The sequence below is a fragment of the Tyto alba genome, unplaced genomic scaffold (assembly GCF_018691265.1).
Source record: "Tyto alba isolate M040663 unplaced genomic scaffold, T.alba_DEE_v4.0 Super-Scaffold_48, whole genome shotgun sequence".
Taxonomy (NCBI): Eukaryota; Metazoa; Chordata; class Aves; order Strigiformes; family Tytonidae; genus Tyto; species Tyto alba.
Window position 1 is genome coordinate 13,666,541 of NW_024881324.1, and position 26,077 is coordinate 13,692,617.

The 26,077-nt window shown below is 37.6% G+C and overlaps 1 long non-coding RNA gene across 1 annotated transcript; it reads left to right on the forward strand.

The window, feature by feature from the left end:
• Window positions 1-27: 27 nt before the first annotated feature.
• LOC116961335 lies at window positions 28-24,087 on the forward strand. Its single transcript, XR_006166874.1, has 5 exons — window positions 28-337; window positions 791-1,935; window positions 8,314-8,449; window positions 19,489-19,613; window positions 23,305-24,087. It is a non-coding gene; the product is annotated as an uncharacterized LOC116961335 (long non-coding RNA).
• Window positions 24,088-26,077: the final 1,990 nt, after the last annotated feature.

The following is a 26,077-nucleotide window of genomic DNA, read 5'->3' on the forward strand; positions in this document are numbered from 1 at the left end:
GGGGGGCAGCCGGAAGTGAACCGCGGGCCCCTGTCAGGGAGCGGGGCGGTAGCTCCGCCCCCGAGTCCCCTCAGCGGCGGCGGGAGCGGGGGCGAGCGGGGCCGCTGCCTCTATCGCAGCTGCTGCCGCCGCCGCCGCCGCCGGGTGAGGCGGAGCGAGGGTTGGGGGGGGGGGTGGCGGCTACGGTCGGCCCCGACACCTGCCTTTGCAGCGACGCCCCTTCATCTCCCGCGGCCCCGGGCGTCTCCTCAGAGAAACTCGCCGCTTCCCGCCGCTCAGCGGTGGGGGAAGGTCTCCAGGCGTCTCGGCACGGCAGGCACCCGGCGCGTCTTGTAAGGTGTTGCGCCCGTTAATTTGCTCTCCCGGGCTCCGTCTGGAACCGAGCCGCAGGGGAAGGGTCGGCGGGACTTGGGCTGCCTTGAGGGAACACGCTGGTAAACGGTTGTTGGACCGGAGGCCTCCGTGTGTTAGCGGTGCAGGTTTCTCACCAGCGTTCCTTGCTTTCAGGTTAATACATCTTGTCTCTTGACAGGAACTGTTGTAAATTTAACACGAAAATCGCTGTAATATTATTAATCTGTAGTTAAATGTAAACAGGTGATTTGAGTAATCATTTATGGCATCATTTTCCTCAGGGAAAAATCCTCACTTCTTTCAGATAGTCTTAAAATTTGCGTACATCCCTAGGAATGGAATCTGAATCTAGATTTCATTGTGGCCAAGAGTTTTGATAAAAGACATTTGAAATCATAAAGTGGATTTTAACTGTTTTGTTTATTGTCTTTTGTAGATTTATCTGCCAGAAACCACGGGAAATTAATGAATTTAAATATAAATACCAATGTGTTCTGTCAATGGACCTGTATCGCCCCAAGGAAATCACATATCCCCGTTATATGCTGCTGAGCTTGAGGGATTTGAAGCCCGGATTGCCAGCCTGGTGGAAATGCTTCTGGTGGAGGTATTACAGGTGCAAGCTCTGCCAGTTCCCGAGCAGTGTCAAAATTAAGATCAGGACACATCTGGCTCATATGCATGAAACAGATATGGCATGTCGAATTTCAGGCTGTCCTAAAATGGACCAAGATACAAGTGAGTCATATAGCATGGGAGATGAAGCTGACCAAGAAAATAAAGAAAACGAATGAAAATCTTGGAAAAAAAAGCCTGTCTTATTACCTGTATATTAGATGTCTCAAAATATCAGTCCTCACTGCTGTGACATGAGCCCAAGCCATCAGAGCAGTAATCCTCATGCCTCTCACTCCTGTGAAGTGAACACCTTATTTGGAGAAGCAGCAGCTTGTTTGCAGCTTGAGGAGCCTTGTTCTGTTGTGCTGGCTTCTCTTTCATATTCCAAGAGCAAAGATCAAGAAGCAGCCCAGCGTGTGCCGCTTGGCCTCTGTCATGTTTCCAGTGTTAGAAGTCAGACCTTAGTTGGGGAGGTAAAAACACTTAAAGCTGAGTCAAGGTGTAAAAATTACAAAAATCAGAGGAAAGCTACATGTGGCAATAAAGGGTCAGCTCATCCTGTGAAGGATGCTTGCGCCTTAAAGCTGGCTTCTGACAGAGCTCAGCATTTCTGCAATGTGTGCAGCATTGCACTGAAGCTGAAAGATGCTCATAAAATCCATGACAAGAGTCATGATGTCGATCGTGACTTCAGATGTGTTTATTGTGTGTGACTGAGTGGGACTTAATGGAAAATCATTTAAAATCACACAAGAGGATAAAAGAAACCTACTGGTGCCTCATCTGAGAAGGTGTTTTTATGTCACAATGAGCCTGGAAGATGCACAGAAACAGCCATTGGAGGAAACCATCTCTTTCAGTGCACAATATATTCATAATCTTTTGAATTTGAATGGATAAGAAATCTTCGTGTAGCTTGCCGTTATCAGGATATGTTTAAATGTCTACACAGTGATTTTACCAGTAAGTCAGATTTTAATTTTTATTCTCATATAATTGCTTCAGCTATAAACTTTTCAGTGCACATAACTTTATTTGATCAGTGCAAAATTTATCAGAGAGTTTCAGCATGAGCTGTAAATTCTGTCATGAGATGCTACAGGAAAACATCTTCATAACAGTTTAAACAAAGAAAATAAAAGAATTGCAGAATTTCTAAAAAGCGGTGTAAGTGTTCACTTTTTGTTGATGTTCATTCTGTAAAATCCTGTCTCATATTGTGGATTCTGAATGTTTCTAGGAGTAGTTGACCATCATATTCCAATGATTTTAATATCACTAGCTTTTTAGTGGCTCTGGAGCATTACTGTAAAGGTACTTTTAGCAAGGTTAATGCTTTTTATCTTTAAGTTTTGTGTCACTGATAATGGCTAAATATTATCTCCGTTTATAAATGGAGGACCTTGGCAGAGTAGCATAATCTGTGTCTCTTAAATCATGAAAGGACATAATTCTGGTATTCTAGTGCGGTTCTCCTTTGCATTGACTACAAATGTTGCTTTTGTACCAATTGTACTTTATTTGAGCAAAGAGGGAAAAACGTAAAAATGTTCCTCCTGTTACTATTGGCAAGTGTTTTGCCCTTAATAAAGCTGTGCATTTAGTGCTTACCTTCAAGTCTGTAGGTAAAATCTTGAAAGATTTGTGTACAAATGCATTTTTCTGTTTAACCATGTGGTGTTGCAGGTGATGCCAGTGACTGATTGATTTTAGCAAAGCTTCCATGGCTGCTACTTCTAATAAAGACCAAATTCTTCCTGTCTGGGTTGAACTATGGATTTGGTTCTGATTGTTCAGTAAGGCCAGTGCAAACCCAGGAAATTTCTGTGAAATAAGATGATGGCTCACAGGAGTGCTCTGGAGTTTGTGGCAGTGATCAGATAAGAAAACAGGCTGTGTTAGGAGTATCAGGGAATGTGGAATAACAGGGTTTCCTGTGATTGTAGCCAGGCAGAGCATTGCATCTGTGTTGCAGTGTAGGTTTTGAAGGGTCTAGATTAGACTGTGTGTTGTGCAGTCTAATTTTGAAGTTGTCTTTGTCTTTGGGATAGGTGGGGTGGTTCTGAGTTTTTACTGATTAAAGGGGCAGGAGATAGAATTTTTGTAGAAGGTTATTGCAGAACTTCTGCAGGAAAAGTTACTTTAAAAAGAGTCATTTTTAGAACTAACAGCAAAATTCGTATCCTGTTTACTTCACAACAACAGGCAGTGTCTCCACTTAATTGTATGTAACTGTAAGCTGACAGGGCTGCAGTCCAGTCTAAAGTTTTTCTCTGAGAAATTAGGAAGGAGAGCACATAGAAAGACAGCTGAAATTCACAGTGTTTCAAAATAGAGAAGACATACCAGAGGGGAAAGATTTGTGAGTGTTTATACAAAGTTTTTTTAAGTCAAAGGAGAACTCTTTTATATTGACAAGTTATAAATTGTCTTTTGAATGAGTACTTTCCTTTCTTTTTGGGGAGGAGGGAAGGTGAAATCTATCTGCCTTACAACTGTAGTAAGAAAATAACCTGCGACTAGGTTTTCTGTGATACTTTTTTGACAATTTCCATGGCATCTGGGGACAGTGAATTTTGAAGAGGATAACTTACCATTCACTGTTATATGCAGAAAGTTTACTTAATTTTAGCTTTGTGTTGAACATTTTAGTAGGTTAAATACTTAGCAACTTTTTAAGCTATTGATAGTATTACAGAATTGTAAATATTTTATATTTGTTTTGAATATTGTTTGCGTTTTTGTGATAAATGTGAGCAAATGAAGCCTTTCTAAGTATCTATTTAACACTGTGCTAATTTCTATACATTTTTGAGGTGAAGAAGAAACATTAAAGAAATTTTGAGAAGTCTTCAGCTTCCTAGTACATCTCAGATGTTTCACTCCATTAAAGTATTACTCTAACATTAAAGTATTACTCTAACATTAGAGAGAACTGTTGTCTGCCAATTTATTGTGCTTGTGGAGGTGATTCAATGGGTGTATGTTTGCAATGGGGATAGTTTTTGAAATAAGTTTTAATTGTGGCTTCTTAGCACTAAACTTGTGTTTAACTTAGTGTCAAGTTTTAGCTGTAACTGCTAGCATTATTTGCTACAGTATGCTTGTTATAGCTTGTAACCTACATGAAAGCCTAACTGGTTAGTGGAAAAAAATGTACAAATTACTGAAACACTCTTTGGTAGGGTATACTAACGTTTCTTCTTAATTTCTTATTTAGTACAAAGTTATCAACTTGTCACACTGAGAGATTCTTGTATGTGATTATGCAAGGTTATTTGTTGTTTACTTGTCTAAATGAAAACAGTTCTCACTATACAGGCTATGCAAATATTGACAGTTTACCATCTGCATCAGAGTTAAAGACCTGAAAGACTAAGCATGCTGCTTGTCATCATTTTTGGTCTTTGAATCTTAAACCTTAAAAAAGAGCCCAGAAGTTGCTACAAAGTTGGGTGATTTTCTTTTTTTATATTAAAGCCTTTACAGGAAAGAGTTAGTGGTGTTGATTGCATTTCCCATTAAACAGAAATCTTCTATGCAAGACCCGCAACCACCAAGCAGCACCTTCTCCAGAACAAATTTAGACTGTCAGCAGGTGTGCTTAGAAGAAAATGGACAAGTAAAGTGTATGACATCTCACCACTAAAAATAAGTCTTTGAAGCTTGGGTATTTTGATGTTTCCTAAGTATCTGTTCCTTCAATATATTTCATATGCTCCATAAGTCATATCACAGTAACTCCACTGTAAGTATTTGTTTTGCTAACTCACTTTAAATTGTGGTTTGGAATCTTCGAGTACTGCTTGTTATCCTGACTTTTTTTTTTTTTTTTTTTTGTTCTGTTTTGACATTGGAGGAGAGGAGTGCATTGAGAATTCTTAGAGCTGAGCAAACCTTGCTTTTGCTGCCAGAGCCCCCATGGTCAAATTGTGTCTTCATAATTAAAAATTGCTCTTTCTTCTGAACTACTGTGCATCTTGGCCAAATTCAGCCTTACATTGTTTAAATAAGCACAAACCACTTTAAAACTACATTGGCGTTAAGTTTTAATTTCTTTGTTAATAATTGTTTAATGTGGAGCAATGTATTTCTTCTATTTTAAATGAATGTATTTAATCCGATTTTAACCTGTTATAACAAACTGTGGCTTTTAATACAGCTAAGGAATGGGTTAAGGTCTACAAGTATCTGCGCAGCCATGGTTATAGTTTCAAACTGCACCCATGTACTAGATGTGAGAGAGACTTTTTTTCCAAATGTAGGTGGATTTTTCTGGTTTTGTGTTTTGTTTTGTTTTTGTTTTTTTTTTTTTTATTATTATTATTCCCACCTCCCTTCCTTCAGTAAGTCTCTCTTACTTTTTTTTTCAACTGCTTAAAGTTCAACACATGCTTTGTAAATACTGTAAATGTACTGGATTTCTGATGAAATGTTTTATTTCTGTCTGCTTTCATAGAATGGAGGTGAATTTACTAAATATTTGCTTAATGCAAGTGCATGTACATTTGTTTTAATTAGTGGAAGAAGGCTTTAAAATTCATTAAACTAGATTAAAACTGTGGTTTGAAGGGGGCTAAAAGGATTAGGGACTTCTTGCAGTTTGCCTGAAGGCACTAAACAAGGATGCCCATCTTCAAAGGCTGTTGGCAGTGGGTTGTAGCAGCTGCATGGAGCTCACAGCTGAGCAGCTGTTTAAATAGGTAGAGGAGAAAAAGATGTCAACGCCACTCAATGCAGGGAATCTAGATGCAGGACATGAAATGCTTGGGGTTTATATATTTTTTGAATGTTAATTTAAGTTTCTGATGGGCTTATTTTGGCAATTGATAATTGCTTGGTTGGATAACCAGTTGTTGTGTTTAAAAGGAAGTTAAGTTAGTAGCAGCAAGTTTATCTTCCTTCATCAGTCTTGCTCCATTTTAATCAGTGAGAGCTTTATTTCCATGTGCAATAGGTAGTGATTCTTGCTTCATACAAGGAAGACTCTATTACCTCACAGTTTTTTTGTGGGGCTTTTTGTTATTAAACTGTACCCTTCACTTGGGAGTTGGGGGCTCCTGTACTGCTTGAAACATCCAAGCTGAAGGATGCTTCATGTCTGAAGCTTTTCTCACTTTAGCTTTTTGTCAGTGTGACTGGAATAACACCAAAATTGTAACACTTTGAATGGTGGCCAGCCAGATTCAATCTACATTTCAGATCTTTTTTGGACCAAGTTTGGTCTCTTTCTGGTTCCTTTTTGGACATTTAATGATGTCAGAAGTGCATGTTGCAGTTAATACTGTTAGCAGTTCCACTTCTTCAGACCTTGACCTACAAAGTCCTAGACTTATGGTTAGAACAGAGCTGCGTGGAGAAGCTTGTCCCTGCGTCTCTGATTTCTGACTGCTGTTTTGCGTTAATCTCGTTAACTAAAGCAGGGTGAATCTGGTGGGGAAATGTATAGTAGTCCATCAATCAATATCTTTTTACTTTAGTTCCAACAAATGTGCAATAATCATGGCTAACTTCAATGCTTCTTAAATTCTAAAGCTACTTTCAAAGGACTTTATCCAGCTTTGTCTCTTGCAGAGTGAAGAAAAGGCCAGGATGGGGGGGGGAGCTGTGCATTCTTACACCATCAAATTTTATTTTGTAATTTATCTTTTAATAGTGGTAGAGGCTATACGTCTGTAGCAGCAGTTCCTTTTCATCCTGATATATACTTTCCCCAGGAGGGCTCCTTCCTCTGAAAACAGAATTTCAATCAATGCATAACATATGCCTGCATGTCTGTGACTTCTGTATTTTAACTGCATACTTCATATTTAGTGTTATAAAACAGCACTTCATTTTTTTTTTTACTCCTCTAGATGCTTTCCTTTGTTACGAATGTTGTTGCTTGTTTAAAAGATACATTTTCAATTGCTATCCTGTCTTGCTTATTTGTTTATTTGAACTGTGGTGGCTGAAATTTCTCCTGTTGTTCTTTGCCTCCAGCTGATACTTTTCTTTCAAAAACAGATCAATCAGAATGGTTCAACCAATTTTCTACAATGCATATCAGGGAAAAATTTATGTTCATAATGTTTTCAAGTGGAACCAGTAAGACTGTGGATACCTTTTATTTAAAAAGCCCTAATAGTCCATGACTTGCAGGAGAGGTCTAAGCCTCTTTCAGATGGTGCCTTCTGTTAGAATAGATGAAAGGCATGCTCCTGATGCAAAAGCCTGTCGAGATTTGGCCTCTTCACAGCCTCTGGAAAATGCAGTGAACAGTGAAGATACCTTACTGCAGGAAGCTAACTGTGATGGACTGTTTTAGGGAGGCTGGGACAGGAATCAAGTTTTCTTTGGTGCCTGGCTGCAAAGGTTTCTAATTCTTTCACAGAGAGCATATAAAAAGAGTTGGGTACTAAAGACCAGTGGGTCTGGAAAACCTGCGAGAAGTTGCTAGAGGACATGATGAGATAACGAGATGAACTTGAGCAGGATTTGGCACGTTAGGAAAACTGCTACTGGGACAGGGCATAGTGGGCAGAGAAAAAAACAGTGGAGAGTCTCAGAGAATGGAAATAACTTGGGCAACAGGGTGACTTGAAGTGAACAGAAAGGATTTAGAGTGTCAGACATTGTGAACCAGCATTAAACTAACAGGGTACATAATCACTTCTATTTACTATTGCTGTCATTACTCAAATGGCAATTAGCTCAAGCATCAGAAGTTTCTTGTATGTCTAAGGGTTTCAGCAATGCCAGTTTGTCCAAATATAATTCTCCATTGTGAAATCTGGAATTTATATTTTAACTTCTTAGGTATTGTGTTTCAAAAAATAAAGCCTAAAATATGTTTAACATGTTTTTAAAAACCCACAAAAAAGTAAAGAAAACTTGCAATAAAGTTTGCAACGTCAAACACTCATTTTCTGTGTGAGTTGGGTACACTTGCAAAATCTTCAATTGCCTGACTTGACTGTGTACAGTTCCCCCCCCTGCCCCATAATTTTTCCAAAATTCAGTGTGCTGAATGAGTAGTGCTTCATTAGCCTGGATTTATTGTTTAGTGAGCGCGGAGTATATACACACAAAGCAATGAAATTTAAAGTTACCAAGGCAACTTTAATTTTGGCAATTCCTAATTTTTATTTCTTGGCTTAGCAACCTTAATGAACTGGGATTTTTCTTGGTTTTTAATATAGGATTTATTTTGTGTTGTGGGAAATATGTTGGGAATCTACCTTAACATAAATTACCAAAAATGCCATTGTCCTTATCAGTATGAGCTGTATGTTCTTAGTTACTAGATTTTGAGACCATACAGTACATTGCTGTATAAAAGTTCACATATCTCTTCCTTAGGTCCTGTGACATCTAGACCCTTTAGGGTCACTGGTTTCAGCTCCATCATGACATCCTAACATAGATTGTGTTGGTGTTGATGTACTGACCACTGAACCACACTGGAGAAGTTGGTGTACACTGAATGGAGGATCAGGTAAGTGTTTATTCATAATGCTGTCTGGAATATGCCATCTCAAAAAAGCATAAGAGACTTAAACATTTTTTTTTTTCATCTGTAAATGGTCATAAAATTGGCATCCTCCGTTCTCCCCCAGTCATTAGAGGCTCCATAATCCAGCAGTGTTTGTAATCTGATGCTTGCTGTGCCATCACATTAAAAGGAATAGGCAATTTAATAATTAAGGTTTGATGACACTGGGTGAGAAAAATGTCTATTCTTCTTTTTTATTTCCTGTAAAAAGCAGTGTGTTGAACTGTTTCTCATTACTCTGTTCTTGCTGGGAGCATTTGATACATATTGCTTAAATTGATGGATTTTCCAAGTCACCTTCAGAGCTGGTGCAACTGTTGTGAGACTGATTCATTTCTGTAACAGTTAACATCAACTTTTATGTCTTGTTTGTAGCCTTGAGGGAGAGGGGGTGTGTGAAAAGAGAATTTCTGGTACTTTGTTGCTAAAATAATTAACCCGTACAAAAGCAGTAATATGCAAACTATGCCAGGACCAAAAAGATTGGGTCAAATTAAGTGATTCTGTGCCAAATGATATTTTCTATGGTTGAAAGTATTCCACTTACTCTGAAGCAAATACTGTCTATCTTCTCGATCATTTAACAGGCTTATTTAATTTTTTTCTTAGTCTTACAAAATATGCTATATATTTAAAAGTGTATCCAGCACTGTGGTTTTTAAGCTTGTATTTTAGGTTGGAAATGGCTGTCACTTCACTGATCTTGGTATTAGTCTTAACAATGTAATTAGAATTTTATGCTATTTTAACAACAGCATAAGAAAGGAAACTTAATATTTGGATATTCCTAACATAATAAAAATAAATCAATTCCTTGCAGCATAATAGCTATATTATGTAAATATGTTGCTTGTTCTTTATCTACATGTATAATGATCGTTGGAAGTCTGGCTGAGGAAACATTGAAAAAACAACTATTCAAAATGTGCATTGTTAGATAAAGCTTTTGTATGATAAACACGTAATCTGGTAAACCCATGGATTCAGGTCAAGTGAGATACCTGAAAATCATGTTTATTCTTCCTGTTTTGTCACCTTTAAAAAACAGGGATATTTACTCTGTTTGACATGCTTGCCACCACAACAGTGACTTTCCAAATGCTGTAATTTTTATTATTATAATTTGTTGCTTATCTAATTTTGTTTTTCTCTTCCTTTGTAATGAGCAGCACTGTGGCAATTTTAGAATGAAAGTGTGCATCCAAGGATTATAATCTGTACTTCTAAAGAGGGTGTGAATGGCAGTTAAATATTGCTGTAAGTCATCTGCCTATTCATTGTATTTATTACATGTGTAAAAGTAAAAGAGATCAGTTCTTTCCTCAACATTAACTGTATTTAACAACTGGGATCTAAATCTGTCCTACAGTTGGGAAAAAAAAAAAAAAGACCAACAACACAAAACAACCAAAAAACCAAACCCAAACAAGCGGCTTGTCTAGCTTTTTTGAGAAGCTGTTTTTCCCCTTTGTGCGTGTGTTTCACAAACAGGAGAGAGAATGATCAGCAAGGTTTTTTTCTCTGTTAGTGGACTGAATTATGAGGGTTACACTATTTCAAAAGTCCCTCTACAACTTTGTCTTTCACCTGAAAGTATCTTCTCTCAAATTCTGAATGGTAATGTAAAATATTGGTTGATACTGTATTTTGTGTTTCTTTTTGAATTAGTTAACTGATTTCTTAATTGACAATCCAGCGAAGAGTTGAAAGAGCATATGGAAAATTACAAAACTACTGCACCCCTTCTGTCTTCATTTTGGGATCAAGTATTCAAAACTAAATGTCAGGTAAATAAACGTCACAAACAAATCCATCAGACAAAAAAAAAAGGAAGGAGAGGAAGAGAAGAAGGAAAGCTGAAGATAATCCTGTGTGCTCCAACACACAAGCAATTAGAAAGAACGACTCAAGTTAATTTACATGCAGTATTTAGAGTAGGTATGATCTACATTATAGCAAAACTTGCCATTTTGCTCGTTATGCTCCAAGTGCTTCTGCAGATCTTCATTTCAGAACAGTTGATAATGTGGCACATTTATTCACTTACTTATTTTTACAAGAAAGTTGCCAACAGATAGCCTGAACAAAAATGAGGTACCCTATTCAAATAGCTCTCTTCTACTTGGTTTGTCATATTATCAGTCTTTTGAATAAAGTAAGCAGGTGCTGGTCAAGAGGTGCTTCTAAAGGTTTTCTCTTACATTTTGTTGTGAGCAATAATGAAGGAGAGCCACTGAGATGTGCTCTTTGAAGAGCCAAGAGATGTGCTCTGAGACTTCTTTGAATTCTGTGCGTAAACTAGATGAAAGAATGTGACAATGTAAAGCTTACTTTGCGGTCATGGCTATATTTCTAAGAGGCATAGTTACTGAAGCACCAGTTTTATCAGTTGTCCTGGTTTCGGCTGAGATAGAGCTAATTTTCCTTCTTAGTAGCTAGAATAGAGCTGTGTTTTGGATTCAGTGTGGGATTTGATATGGGAAGAATGTTGATAATGCACTGATGTTTTTGGTTGCTGCGAAGAAATCAAGGACTTTTCATCTTCCCATGTCCTGCTAATGTGCAGGTGTACATGAAGCTGGGAGGGAGCAGAGCCAGAGCAAGGGGCCCAAATTGGCCAATGAAATTTTCCAGATCATATAACAATATGTTCTGTATATAGATGTGAGCTCTGGTTCTTCCAAGATTGCGGTTTCGGGATTTTCCCTCCTCTGGGATTGCTGGCTGGGCATTGGTCAGTGGGCATTGACCAGTAGCATTGTGCGTCACTCCTATATTTTATTACTGCTGTTGTTATTATTATTTCAATTTTTATTTACTTTCTATTATTAAATTGGTTTTATCTCAGCCTATGAGTCTCCTTACCTTTACCCCTCCGATTCTCTGCCCTATCCCCTGGGGCAGGGAAGGATGAGCAAGTGGCTGTGTGGTGTTCGGCTGCCGGCTGGGTTTAACCAACAACATCAGTTAATACAAAATTTCATTTATCTGCAGTTGTAAGAGTTAACACTAAGGCTTTGTTTGACCTCTTTCAGAGAGAATTGGAGAAGGCATTTGATGCTTTCCTGTTATTCAGAAAAGATCTTTTTTTCTTTCATAAAGGTGACAGTAATCTCTGGTAGCTACCCATCCATGAGTTGACACTGCACAATATTCTAATGATAGCTTTTCTAGTGTCTAGGTAGAGAAGTTAGTGTACATTCTGTTTCTCTACACTTCCTTTAAGTATGTGAGTTTGGTTTTGGGGGTGTTTTTTTTGTTGTTTTCTATGACCATACATCTGTCTGTTAGATTATTAGAAAACCTTTTCACAATAGACACCTTCAGTTTAACTAGAGAAATCACTTTCTGACTTCTACAGTTGTGTATTATAATTAATTAATTTAAATTGTCAAAGTTTTTTCCCCAAATACCTTCTTTACCCTGCTGTTTTTGAGGACTGAACTGTCTATACCAAATCTGGATTTCCTGGTTTGATGATGTTGTTGCTCCCATGGAAGGAAACAAATACATGGTTTAGTAGCTCCATGAAATCAGTGTAATAAACAGAAAGAAAAAAAAGGAATTTGGGTTTGGATAGTGAAAGGCCTGGTCACTTGTAATGAACTAGCAGCTTTGCTAGTAGGTAGGGTAGATGGATGTGCTGAGCATCTGTTGTTTGTTGTTTTGTTGTTTTTTTTTTTTTTTATTTTTAAATTAAGTAGTCAGTTAGTAAACCTTGTCATAGATAAAACACAGTTCATTCATTACAGATTCACAAAGCAGGTAGACAGATTGCTGCCACGTTCACAACATGCTATTTTGAAATAACTTGTCTCATTTTTAAAGATGGAGAAGTACAAGGTTAAGCACTTATACATCATCATATCATTACAACAGTTATTTTTGAACCAGCGGAGTATGGCAATCCAAATGTAGTCTGAGGTTACACATGGAATGTGTCATTATCTGATGCATGCATTACCTCTCTGTTTTGGAAGTAAAAAGAACATTTATGGACTGGGTCTCTGGAGCTCTCTCTGGAACGTTGCTTGTAATTACTGCAGAGATTAATAATTTACTTGAACTTTTCATACCTAGTTCTGACTTGAGTTTTGCCGTGCTGCCTGTACAGCAAAACAAACTTCATAATAACACTGTTTCTTCCTTACAGCCTCATTGAAGGGCAAAGTAATGAAACTAGCAATTAGCCATGATACCAGCCTGTGGCCGCCTCTTATTTCTTTCCCCTAAAGGCCCTGACCCCACGGCAGAACAGAATCTGTTGCAAATTGCAGCCGGGCCAGTGCTGTGTCCCGCAGCGTGGGGTGAATAGCTGATGGCAGAGCGGTGGGAGGATAACGCTGCTGCTCTGGCTGCAGCTCCAAACGCACGGTCTGTGCAGCTGCGCAGAGCTTCAGAGTGCCAAAGTAGCCTCATTTTCTCTTCTTCCTCGAATCATCTCTTATTACACCTAGATTAACAGAATAATTTGGGAAATATGTTTTAGAGTCTATTGATACTTCAAAACTTGAAAAATTGCCTTTGAACTGAAAAGGATCTGCTGTCACAAGGGTGAGTTATCAGTGTAGGTAACAGTATGCAGGGAACAGCTATTTCCCTGGCTGTCTTGTGGTGCATTTTTGTTTGTTTTGTTTTTCCCCAGATGGGGGCAGCAAATGAACAACATCACTGGTTTTGCTTTTTCAAATGCTTTTTCAGTGTTCCTCTTTGCCTGTAATCCTCAATGTAGACTACCTACTGATGTTAAGAGTTTAAAATTACAATTTCTACCTACTGTATTCACTACAAGGATAGCTGGAATGTATGAATTGTAAGTCTTCATTCTTTTCAGTATTAGACAGTAGAATTTATTTAGTAAAATCTATTTCAAGTTTATAAAAAAGGCTTTTCTATATGAAGGTTTAAGATTTTTATGACTGTGGCATTAGATGTGTGTATAATTGAAAGGATAAAATAGCCAAACAGCCAAACCCCATGACATTGTTAGTTAATGCCAACTAAGTCTTGCTTAACATTCTTCAAATATTTATTTTTTGTATGTCAAGTTAAATTAACGTAATGTTACAATTCAAAATAATGTTCTCATAACCATTTTTCTCCCATCAGAAAATAAAACTGAGAATACGCTAATATGGTGATGCTTTTCATTCACATATTAATTAATCCGTTTATGTACAAAGATGGCTTGTGCATTTTGCTGACAATGCATGCGAGTTGAAGGCATCAATTCACAGGGAATACTAGGGATACTAAACAATATAACTAAATTTTATTGCCTCATTTCAGCAATGAAGTACAGTTTTATCATCTAAAATTTTATGGAGGCATACCATATTATTGATCTGGAGTATAGGGGTTTTTATGGCTATATGGGAAAACACTGATTAATAGCTACTATTGAGAATTTCTTGAAAGTGTGTGGCCATAATTCTCTTTAAGTTACAGATCAAGTAGTTATCACAAAGCCACAGAGAGAGGGCAGTCTAACCTTTTCAGTTGCTGAGTTTTATCCAGTAGTTTGTATAAAGAAGGGAAAATCATAGTGGCAACTGTATCAGCTGCCTATAATCAGTGTTCAAAAGCTAACTGGGAAGAACGGAACTGATTCCTAACAAGACTGATTTATTGATAGTCTTGCCTGTTTCATTAAAATCGTGTGTGTTATAATGCATGTGGGACCTTCATAGAGCCTAAAACTTGATCAAGAGTGCTCAAGACATTTTGGTCTTAATGAGTTGAAATTTCCTGCTGTTTTAAATACACCTTAATTATATCTGAAGGATAAAAGGTTAAATCATCCATATTGAAATTCCAGGTTCCTTTGGACTTTCACTCTTTAGCCTTAGAAGATTGAACCCACCCTCCTAGTAACGTTATTCTTTCCTTTCTCTTTAAAGAAAAAAGAGTACATCAGTATTTGTGGGGAGTTTGCATAAGATAGACACTGCCTGCAACGTTGTCAGAGTTCTGAAATCTGCATTTGAAGCTATTAAATGTGCTGGAAATAGGCAGCTATGCTTACACCTTTTTTAAGAAGTAACTCAAATAGCTAGAAAATCCAAAGAGTTCTCCTTTTCTACAAAGCATTTAATCCCCTAACAAAGGAAGGTGGTTCCGTTATGTCATTGCGAAAGACATATCCTTTCAAAGCATAAAATTTAATACTGATTTCAATGAGTAGAAATGGTAACAAAGAACACTTTCCTAGTCTGTGAATCAGCACGTTATATCTCTGAACTACTATGCTTGTATTGGATTCACAAAGGTGTTACGGAAATTAGTCTCTGCATTTTTGGTCTCTGCTTCATAGCTCTAAAAAAGTTCTGTCTGTCCTGTAGAACAAATCTAAATCTTGGACAATTTTTTTGTGGTGATGGTTTTTCCTCTTGAAAGATCACAAATGTTTAGGGAAGAGGGGAAAAATTATTTCACAGAGTTATTCAGAATGACATGGTTTGCCTTTCAGAGTTGGATTTCATCTTGAAGCCTGCTGTTTAAAGCCCAGATTTTTCTATATAGGCCCTTGGTTCTACGGAGATCACTTTTTTAGCTTTCACACCTCCTATGCATCGAACACTTCAGCAACTCCCCTGAGTACTTGAGTTCCCTCATGCAAGTTAAGGGCTTTTATTCTTTGAGCAATGCAAGCTTTATTTCTCTGGTGCAAGAAAGTGTTAATCCACACAAATAATTGAGGATTAAATTCCCTTTTGCATCTTTCTTGTTTTGAATACTGTTGCATAAAATAACACCTGTATGAGTCACTCTTAATTAAGAATTAGCAGGGACACTTTTACCAGTAGAAGTCTTGAGTATAATATAAAATAATTTCATCGTTTTATAAAATACTTTGTTTTCAAAATAGCAGGACTTTAATTACCTTCACAAATGTGTCCTGAAAATAGCTGTGTTTTCATTACAGAGTGTTTAAAGAATGACTAATCCTGTTTATTACATCTAAGGTGAATGTACTGCATGTATTTGGAAATAGTATTTGCTTAGTAATTAATTATTTACAGGTGTGATTTGAAAGGATGTTGTTTCCTTTTGCTGAGTGCTGATCAATGATCTGGATAGAGATTTGAGCACCTTTTAAACCTCCAGTAGGTGACTTCCACAGGACAAGGATTTAAAAGTTCTTCCATGCTTACTTTTTCCTTTTGAAATTGTGTGTTAAGGATGTGACTTTACAACATTATAGACTTGCATTTCAGTTTGTGAACAGCCAGTGTTTCCTCCCTTGTTGCTGAGTTTTGAGGAACTTTAAGTGCTTGAGACATAGAGTTAAATAGTTTTGAGGGATTCTAAGCATGGTACAGGGAAGAACCTGGAAAATCAAGGAATTTGGAACAGCAGACCTGTGATGTGTGTAGGCCTTTTCAAATGTTTTACAATTTTATTCCCTGGGAATCCCCTCTTTATATATAAGCTTACATATAATTTTCCTACACATTATTTTTCCTTTTAAATCACTTCCACTTGTAGACCTGAAAAAGTAGCAGGTCATGCAGTAGAGAGGTAGAATCTGTCTTTTCTAGAAATCTTTTGTCTGGATTAAAAACTTAGGTGGACCATTCAGACATCAAAATACAACAGTCCAATATGATCATGTTGCATTATGCAATATTAGCTGCGAGTAAATTACTTCAGAAGTATGTCATTCTGGGAATATGAATAAATAATTGAAAGATAATAAAATAATAAATGAAGTTTTTGATTGTAGACAGATCTGATAGGAATCTTTGTGTTTTCATCTGTCCCATAGATGAGATATCAATCATTCCTAACTAATAGCCTTAAATACCCCTGATAAAAGGCATTAAAAGCCTAAATTAACACAGTAACTGAGAAATGTCATCCCTTCAGACCGTTTACACAGGAAGAATAGATGTTGATTTTCCATCTGTGACAAGGTTCATTTCCTTTCTGTCATGAAGTGTTCTTATAGTTAGCTCTGCAGAAACGCCTGGGAACACGTGTTGCCATCAAAGGCTTCCACTGCCAGCCCTGCGAGTGCGAAACAGGGCTCAAGGTCTCTCTGATACAGCAGATCAAAATGCATACAGGTGGATCACATGTATGTCTCCTCTATGGTACCGCTTAGGTAAGGAAAAAAAGTACTCTACAGTTGAATGTTGTGTAAGAGTGATTCTTTTGTGACGTGAAAAGGATTTCTAGAGAAAAGGTGTGTATTTTACCTACTGGTGGTTCTCCCTCTTACACTGAGTATGCAAAAACCAAACACTGCGATCCTGATTTAACAAAACAGGCAAATTTTTAACGGAGATGTTTTTTATGGCATTTAGGGATATTGCTCTTTAAGGATATATTTGATCCTGGTTTAGGATTTATATTCAGAAGACACCTATGTAAAGGTATAGATACTGCAAAGACAAGGACAGCTTCTGTCCCTGGCTTGCATGTCTTTGCTAGTCCAGAGGGATGTGGACTACAAGCAATTCATAAGTTTTGGGGTTTTTTTCTGTACTGATACTCTGTGGCTCAGAAAGAATGGCAATGTCTTCTCAACTTTTTGAACTAATTTGTACATATTGGCATATTTCAAGATTTTTAATATAATAGGTTGTTGTTCATGCATGTTGGCTACATTCCCTTTAATTTTCTGGAAAGCTTCCTGCTTCGGTTTTCCATTGTAAAGTTTAATGTTGAACCTCTATCAAAGGCCCAGTCTCAAAGGCCCAAACCCCCAGACTGATGCTCTGGGGTTTTTTCTGTCTCAGTCAAGTGATTTGTTTACATAGACTTTGCGTTGCCATGGTTATATTAAGTCCATCATTCTGCCAAAAAAGACACTTGTATGAGAAGTTCTGAATTACATAGAAGAACGTACTTTGTAGCACTGTCTGCTTGGAACTGTTGGATCTGTTCCATCTTGTTGGTATTTAAGAAGTAAAGCCTTTCTCCTTTCTTCTGAGCTGAGCGTTTTACAGGATTAGAAAAAAAGTTTAACTGGATGAATAAGATGGTAACATGCTATATCGCATTAATGGCCCTCTGAAACCTGCTACTTGATGTGTGCAGTGAGTGGGTGGACAGGACAGTGGGGAGCCAATTAACTGCTTGTGATAATATTTAAATAAATCAGCTTGCGGAGAACTCATCCTGTAGGACCTGGCAGCGCAGTGAATAGGGAATATCCGCCTTTGTCCACACTGGCAAAATTAACTTTTCAGCGAGCTGGAGAAATGAAATACTCTTGCAGTGGTTTGGCAGGAACGCGGCGCACCGACACTTGGGCGACGTGGGTGGTGCTCCATCCCGCAGCGCTGGAGCCGTGGCATCGCGCGCGGCGGCGGCGGGGAGGAGACAGATGTCTGGCAGGAGCCAGAGGTGTGAAGGGGGCTGATAGACGTCTCACGCTACTGGGACAGATGGCTCTCAATCTCTGTGGTAGCAAGTGTGCCATGTCTTCAAAGACAGACATTTGCTCTATTAAATATTCTTAGCTTATGTCGAAGGCAACTGACAGGGCTTCAAAAGGTACAGGAAAAGGAGAGTGATACGCAAAGGAGAGATAACTGACTTCTCCTAGGAGGCTGACCAGGCAGTGTGGCTGGGTGCTGTTAATGATGTTCAAGTGCATTAGTAGACAAGTGACCAAAACCACACGAAATAAATGAAACTTGTACAAGAAACAAAGACAGTAAGTCACTGTCTAGAAGAAGGATTGCAAATCCAGAACTGTCTCCGTGTTCTGCTGCTGACCTGCTATGTAACCTACAGCAAACACATGTAATGAGTTTCAGGAAGCTGCTTATTATCTATGAAGTTGCAATTTATTATCTAGATATCCAGCCATTGACAACTGCTCCTGATAATGTCATCAGCCTCTTCCTGTTTGCCTCCCCATTGTCAGTTGGGAGTAAACATAAACAATACTTTCATTTACACATCATGCTGATTGTGATGCCCCTTCATTAATTCTTAAAAGGTAACAGTAATAAAACTGGAACTGGAGAGTTACTTTTAGTAATGTTGGCATGAAATGCTGTCTTGAGGAGAATTATTACTATACGAGGTTTGGTGTTAGGACTTAGAATCTTAAAATATGTTAACATTATTTTTAACCAAAATGTATTTATTTGGTTGGTTTGTGTTTTTATTTTTGGCTGCAAAAATTAAAACATGTTTGTCTATTTGAGGGTTGGACCAAATGACCTCCAGAGGTCTCATTCAACCTTGACCATTCTGTGATTCTGTTTCTTTTATTTTTTAAATCTGTGGTTTCTTTCTGGTTAGATTCTTTTCAGGTTCTCCACTGTGAGGCTAATATTTCAGAATTTTCATACATCAGAAAAACGTGAAGATAAGTACTGTAAATTAGAAATTGTCAGTGGGAATGTAGATGAAAGGGGAGGCCAGTCCTTTAAGAATGTACCTCTCAGTTTTTTTGTTATTGAAGTCATTGTTTTCCTTTGTGTTTGTGACCTAAATGTTGTCCTTGCTGTCTTTACAGAAAATTCTTTGTGTTTACTTCATTAAGTTAAAATGGTTTTCCCTTAACGTAATTTCCTTTTGCTTCTTGAAAATTTCCTGTTCTGCTACATTTCCTCTTCCTAGGGGATTATTTTGGTGGTGTTTTTTTTTTTTTGGTTTGTTTGTTTTTAATTGGTGACATAGAGTGCGCTGAAAGTTGATCCTCTGAACTTTGATTCAGAAGAAAGCTCAAAACTAAATTTGGGAATGGTTCTGGCCAGTTTTTCTTGATTAGACTTATGGTGGAAATTTTGATGCAGTAGGTCTCCTACTGGTAAAACAGACTGTAACCTTTAACTGCCTACACCATTATCTAGGATCATGCTTCATTAGCAACAAGATCATGTGAAAGATATGCTGTGGCTTTGAAGATGTGCTGTAAATGCTAATCCACTGATATTCTTGTGAATTTCCCAGACACACACTTTGTGTTCCCATAGAAGATAATGCATCCTTCATATTTGCTTTCCATTTCCTGGTAGGTTAAAAGCCTTTCAAAATGTGAGATCTGCTCTTATACCTCCATTGATACAAGCTCTCTGCAGCAGCACTTCTGAACACGTGCTAGTGAGAGGCCCTACAAATGTTGACTCTGTTCATATAGTTGGTAAGTGTAAATAATCCCTCTGTTTGACAAATGCTTTAAATCTGTTGGCTTTTAAAAAACACCACTGCCACCCCACACACACACACTTTAAAGTTTGCTCTCCTACCCATTAATAAAAGCCAAGTCAAGCATTTAATTATATTCCTGTTGTGAGCTTGGCTCTATGAAGGCTTTTTTGTTTAAAGGGATCGCTTTCTAGCCCCTCTTTATAGCTCTTTCTGTATACAGGTACTACATGACTGTGCTGGAAGATGTATGGAACACTAAAGTGATAAATACAAAGATATCCAGTAGAAGGTGGTGGTAGTGTCTGTGTTTGCGTGTGAAGTGGTACTGGGACAAATGGAAGTGACTTGTATAAAAAATAAAAATGTGTTCTTCGCTAACTGTATGCCTTAACGTGCTGTATTAGGTGTACTGTGTTGCTTTGTCATGCTGATTTTGTCTGCAGCTTTGCTTGTAGTGTTTTGATTCCACCCTCCCGCCTGCCCCTGCCGACTGAGGAAATGATCACATTTCTGACAGTGCGAGCACATTTCATTTTGCAGTGTTGGCAGAGTGCATCATGTGATGAGTGGGAGCATTAGGTAGTCTTAGTAAAGCCCAAGTACATGTTGAAAATATGTACTTAGCAGCCTTAGAGGCTGTTTAAATGTTAAATTCTTGTGTGTTTAAACTCTGTATGCTAAATGATGTAGTGTTTGCTTTGGGTTTTTTTAGACTCAAAAGGTCTAAGCTAAGCTAAGCTAATGCCCACAGGTCACTTGGTGATATATTCAGTGGTTGGTGCAGTGGCGACTTGATTAGTTTTGGTTTGTTACTTAGGTGGTGGAAAGATTAATTTGATGTTTATCTGCCATAATAAAGATAATTCTGATTACAAAACTAGTGCTCCTTTTGGAGAGTCTTTTGATGCCATAATTAGATTCTGGAAATGTATCTATCAAAAGTGGTAAGATACCTTGAGCTTCAGGTAAATTCCTTCTTCACTGAGAGCTTTTCAGTATCTGCTAACGGAATAACAGGGAATAAGATTTTTTCCTAATTTTTGTGGTGGCTATGTAAAAATGCAGAAAAGTAAGTATTATGCAAATGTTGTAACAAAGCTGACCTTGTTCCAAATATAGATAATTGTTTGCAGATACTTACTTTATAGGAAGTATCATGTATGTCCTAACACATAAGCAAGAGAAAATAGTGGTTGGAATGGTAGTGGTGAACTCCACAGACTACAGAGTGGAACACTGGTAACCTATTACTCTTTATGCATTACTGTAATAGGCACAAGAAATCCAGTTTCCTCTCCTATCAGAGAAGCTTTAGTTACAAGATATAGCTAAGCATGACAGGACTGTCATTGAGTCCTGTACTACTAAAAAATCTATTTTGTAATGAACTGTTCTGTAATACCTGTCATAGTATTTTGTCTTTTTTTTTTTGCAGTATTACTTTACAAGCGTATACTTCTTAATTTATTTGTAACAAGTGAGCCCTACTTACAAGGATCAAAGATTTTGTTGCTTGCAAATTAACAATGTGCCGCCTTCCACCAGCCTGCTTTACTATGTTAGATACACGTTAGCCATCATTATGTAGGCACCTGCATGCTTAACTTTTGCTGTGGAACTAGTTCCACTGAAGTTAATAGAATGCTCTTCAGTAAGTTAAAAACTTGTTATAAAATGAGAGTCTATGGGATCGGGAAGTGAGTGTTTTAACCAGTGTCTGTAAGAGTAAACAATAACACTGGCTGAAAGTATCCTTTTCTTGCATGTAAAATCTATGCTTACAGAATATTTAGTTCCTGTCTGCATAGTGGTAATTGCAAATGCCTGCGTAGTGTTCCAGACCTAAACAGTTTGGATGTTTGAAACTGCCACTTGTGAAGCAGTTTGCCTGAATTGGGTAAATACAGCTAAGGGTTTTTTTTTTTTATTAAGTAATCTATTTCAGATCTGTAATAGTCTTAAGATTTTTAAGCAGAGTAGAATGTAACACCCTCTATTTCCAAAATTGCATCAAAAATACAACAAAATGAGGAATATGGAAGAAGAAGAAAAAGTGAAAATAAAACCCCAAACACAACTACCCTTGTCCAGTCTCCAGGCTTAAATTTTACACCCACATAGAATCCACAGACTGATTCAGTGGGCTGTATTCAAAAGTGAGGTGCAAAGGTAGAAATCACACATGAGCACACAGATTGGAGTAGCTTTGCAGTCAGTCAAAGACTGCAAGAGGATTTCCTGAAAGTTACACGTTCCTGATGATTATACAGATAGGGATTTGTAGGGTTCTGTGGTGCTTTAATAAGAGTGTATGGGAAAATATTTAATCTTGTGTGTAAATCTTAGCTTGAAAACACAAGTTTTTCTATGCCTGTGTAATAAAATATTTTCTCACATGCCAGATCAACCAATTACATTTTCTGTTAGGTGTGAGGGAAAAGGAGGGTTAAGTTATGCTGTTACGATTAAGCATACTGTAAGAAAGTCTCGAGTCTTTTGCTTCTTGTAGCCATATAAATAATGCCATCACCTAAGTACCATAACCCTGAATATAGAAAACCTGTAGATATTTGCAGCACCAACCATGAGTTTTGTAAACTGGTATGGTATATACATGGCGAAGTCTAAGAATGAATTTAAGCCAATTTAGCTGGTTGTTTAATCTGACCTCTCTGTGGATCCCCTTCTGTACTCAGTAGAGAATGATGGGCATTCCCACAGGACATCTTAATATCATGTGAGACATTACTTAAATGTGTGGGCTAATTCGCCCCCACTAGAGTAACATACTGCCTGCCTACAGTTAACTTTACAGAGGGAATCTAGAAAACAATATGCCTGTTGGCTAACCTTATATGGAGTTAATCCTACTGTAGATGATTGTTTTAATTTCCTAGCTCATAGGGCTGCAAATAGTTGTCAAAATAAACAGATCCTCAATATCTGTTTAAGGGAAACTTTAAATTCAGATAACCTTACATTACAAATTGTTTAGTTTTGAAATCTGATTGTATGCTGTTAGATAACAAGCGGTGAGACTAACCCACAAGTCTCAGTCTGGGTTCCCTTACAGCCTGTATATGGTTGTATTCTAGGTTGGCCTTATTCAGGGAAAGTGCTAAAACCCAAAGGTTTAGATCCTAGATTTGGTATTCCCTGAATCTGAAAGAATTGAGGTTTTGATTAGGACCAGATGATAATTCCACTGTCTCAGGGCAGGATTTAGACCCATGGTAAGTAAGTATGTAGCAGACCTCACATTTTAATATAGAATAAATCCTTGACAGTAACTGACTTATGGTTAAACTCTTTTATTTTGAGGTATATCACTCTGTCGTAATGCAAAATAGGTAGAATGAAATGACAAATTAAAAAAATAGTGAAAGGAGTCCTCTTTCTTGTGTCAGTGAGACACACCTTAGCTCTAGAAATCCTCGCTTGGGAGTACAGGTGGCTGTAAGTGAAATTATTGGGCTGTGAGTTAGGAGAGCTGTGTTCTGGTCTAGCCCTACCACTGGGCAGATCCATGACATCTTGCTGGGGATGGGTCATGCCCTGACCTACTGTTTGGCTATTTTGGACTTGTGCACACTCCAGCTGTAGAAGACTGACTGCCTGTGCTTGTGCAGTGCTCACTGCTACTGATGGTACTAATGACTGATGCATTTTTAATTTTTTTACAGCACTAAGAAGAAGAGCTTGGACCTTCCCATATGCTGTCACACTGGTGAGGGATTTGGCTGTAGTTTCTGCTGCTATTCTTCTCCAAAAACACATTAAGAAATAATCACCTGGGTTCAGGAACCTCATTAACCAATTCTCAGCCCACCTTTACCTTCAAACCACTTCCTGTGGAACATTAGGTTCTTCACGCTTAAACTTCCACTAGAGTATGCTGGCAAATAAAGAATCTGTTGGCATTGTCAGACTTTTGTGCTGAAAGCCATGGGCTATCTGGAAGAAGAGAAGAAATGGTCCTTATGTGGCAATTAGAAGCACTTAGAATGGTCTTCCCCAAAAGCTCTCTGTGCGTTATGGTACAGGTTGTGACTCTGGTTTGCTGAGAGGAGCACATAGCTTGGTGTTGCGCAGAGAGTGGACATGTTGATTTCTGTTCTGGTTACCTCTTGCTAATATATTCTGCTTGCTTACAAATGAAGAGTTTGACATTTCAAGGCAGAATCTGTTGAAATGTACCAAAGCTGACAGTGAACCCTACAGGTTGTTTCTGTACTACATCTCCCATTTTTAATACAAGTCTCTATAAAACAGTAAACGATTCAAGAAAATCTACTGATGCCGTAGCACTCATGGTAAAAAAAAAAAAAAAATCACTACATTTCTTCATGGTTATTTTTAATAACAAAATGTGTCTATTACCAAAAGCTAGTCCAATGTTGAGGTAAAAATATAAACTATTGAAATATGACATCAAATAAACTTGACTTGAAGATTCAGTGGTTAAATACATCTGTACTTTATTTAGCCTAATAGAAATTGCTCACTTAAAAATAAATATTAAATTGGAAGAATGGAATGCTTTCTAATTTTAGGCTGTTAGAGGACTGGTTTTACTCTAAGACTCCACTTTTATTCTTTGATTGTGGTGGTTTTGTGGAGTCTGTTGTTAGCTATGGGTGTTACTCAGGAAATGTAACTCTTGCTAAAAATAAAAAGCCTAACATCACAGCTTCCTACCAGACAGAATCAAATAGTGGCTGAAGTGTGCTTACACTGTTCTCTTAAACATAATTGTAAAGAATATTTTACTTCAACAGGATAGAAGTTTCCCTTCAGGTAAGTTTTAGATTTCTTGATTTACAGGAAAATATTAGTAAAAGAGTTATGTGGAGAGTAGCTACTGGCAAATTGTAGGTAGAATCTTTATTAAAGAATTAAAGAGAAACTTGATTCAGAGAAGAAGATTCTTACACTATTAGAAACTGATGAGCATCACAGACTTCATCTTCCTGTTGTACAGTAGGAATAGGAAAGGTTGGAAACACATACCAAACATAAACACTCGGTTCCTCTGCATCTGAAACTATAATAGTTGGACATTTGCAACTGAGCACATACATAATTACTAACGGGAAGTATTTTCTTTCCTTAATACAGTATATACTGCAGCTTTTGAACTTGTTTGTACAATAGTCTGATGGTTCTTTAACTTGAAATTGCTTGAATGGCAAGTACTTTAACAGCAGTACTTTACTCTGAAGGATTCCAGCAGCTTTTTACTAACTTTGCATTGGGGAAATATTTTGATCCTTGTTGATGTTAGGCCCAGAGGACGTTGCCTTAACATGTTGGCTGTTTAATAGCATTTAGAGGTAGCAAAAGATGTGAACTGCAGAGGGGATGTAGATATGTGGAATTTAATTAATGAAACTGGAATTCAGCCAAAACTCACATCAACAATCCCAATCTTGCAAAAAGTGCAAGAGGACTTCTAATAGTTGGTAAGTGAACTGAGCTTTCGTTTTGATGTCACCTTGACAATTGTGGTGTAAGCAATCTAATACCTACTTTTCTAGGGAATTTATTCCGTAATGTTGTGAAAGATGGTCTGTACCACTTACTAAATTAATAGTAATTACAAGAGATTACTTCTGGCAGCATTCTGTCCTGTTTTCACGTCTTTCATATAAGCACAAAGCTCAACTTTAGCATTTGAGAACAGGCAAACATACAGCTTGGAGTAGCAGAGCTGCAGGCGTAGCATGGTGCAGTTGCATGCCCACTAGAATTTTTAATGTGCTGATTTTTTTTTTCCCCCTGTTGTTAATGCAGGCTGTATAATAGGATTGATAAGTTAATTAGGAATGGGATCTTGGATATAAAATAAGTGCTTTATTTCTTTTTTGTGTTTTTATTAGTCTACTGTAAGTGGGCAGAAATACTCAGCATTAAAATACTCAGCATTAGATGGTTTACTGAAAAAACTGACTGCTGATAGCAGTTTTTATACATATAAGGTATGATTTACACAGCCAAATTCTAATCTGTTCTTTATACTAGCCTCAGGCAGTACAGTAATTCTGTAGTAAAGTGAAGGCTTTTGGTATGCCCTTGTATGTAATCTTTCATTATGAGTATGACACAGTCTATCAGAAATACTTCCTTGCTCTCTAGAAAAGAATAAAATTTAGATACAGAAAATAATAATCTTGGCATGTTTCTTGTTTGTTGTGTATGACACCTTGGAATACTAGCCTTTTATAAAAAGTCCACATACTCATCATTCAGAAGTAGCTATTAATGGAGGACTAAAGTGATTATCATATAAAACTATCATGTATAAATATGAAATATTTTAAATCTAGTTAGATCAGTAAAAAACTTGTTTCTAGTTCAACTGTCACATATATTACAAATCTTCCAAGTCTACTTCCGGCTCCAAGCACAATTTTTCTAGGACTATCTGAGTGAGTATTATTTGTTTTCTTCCCGGGT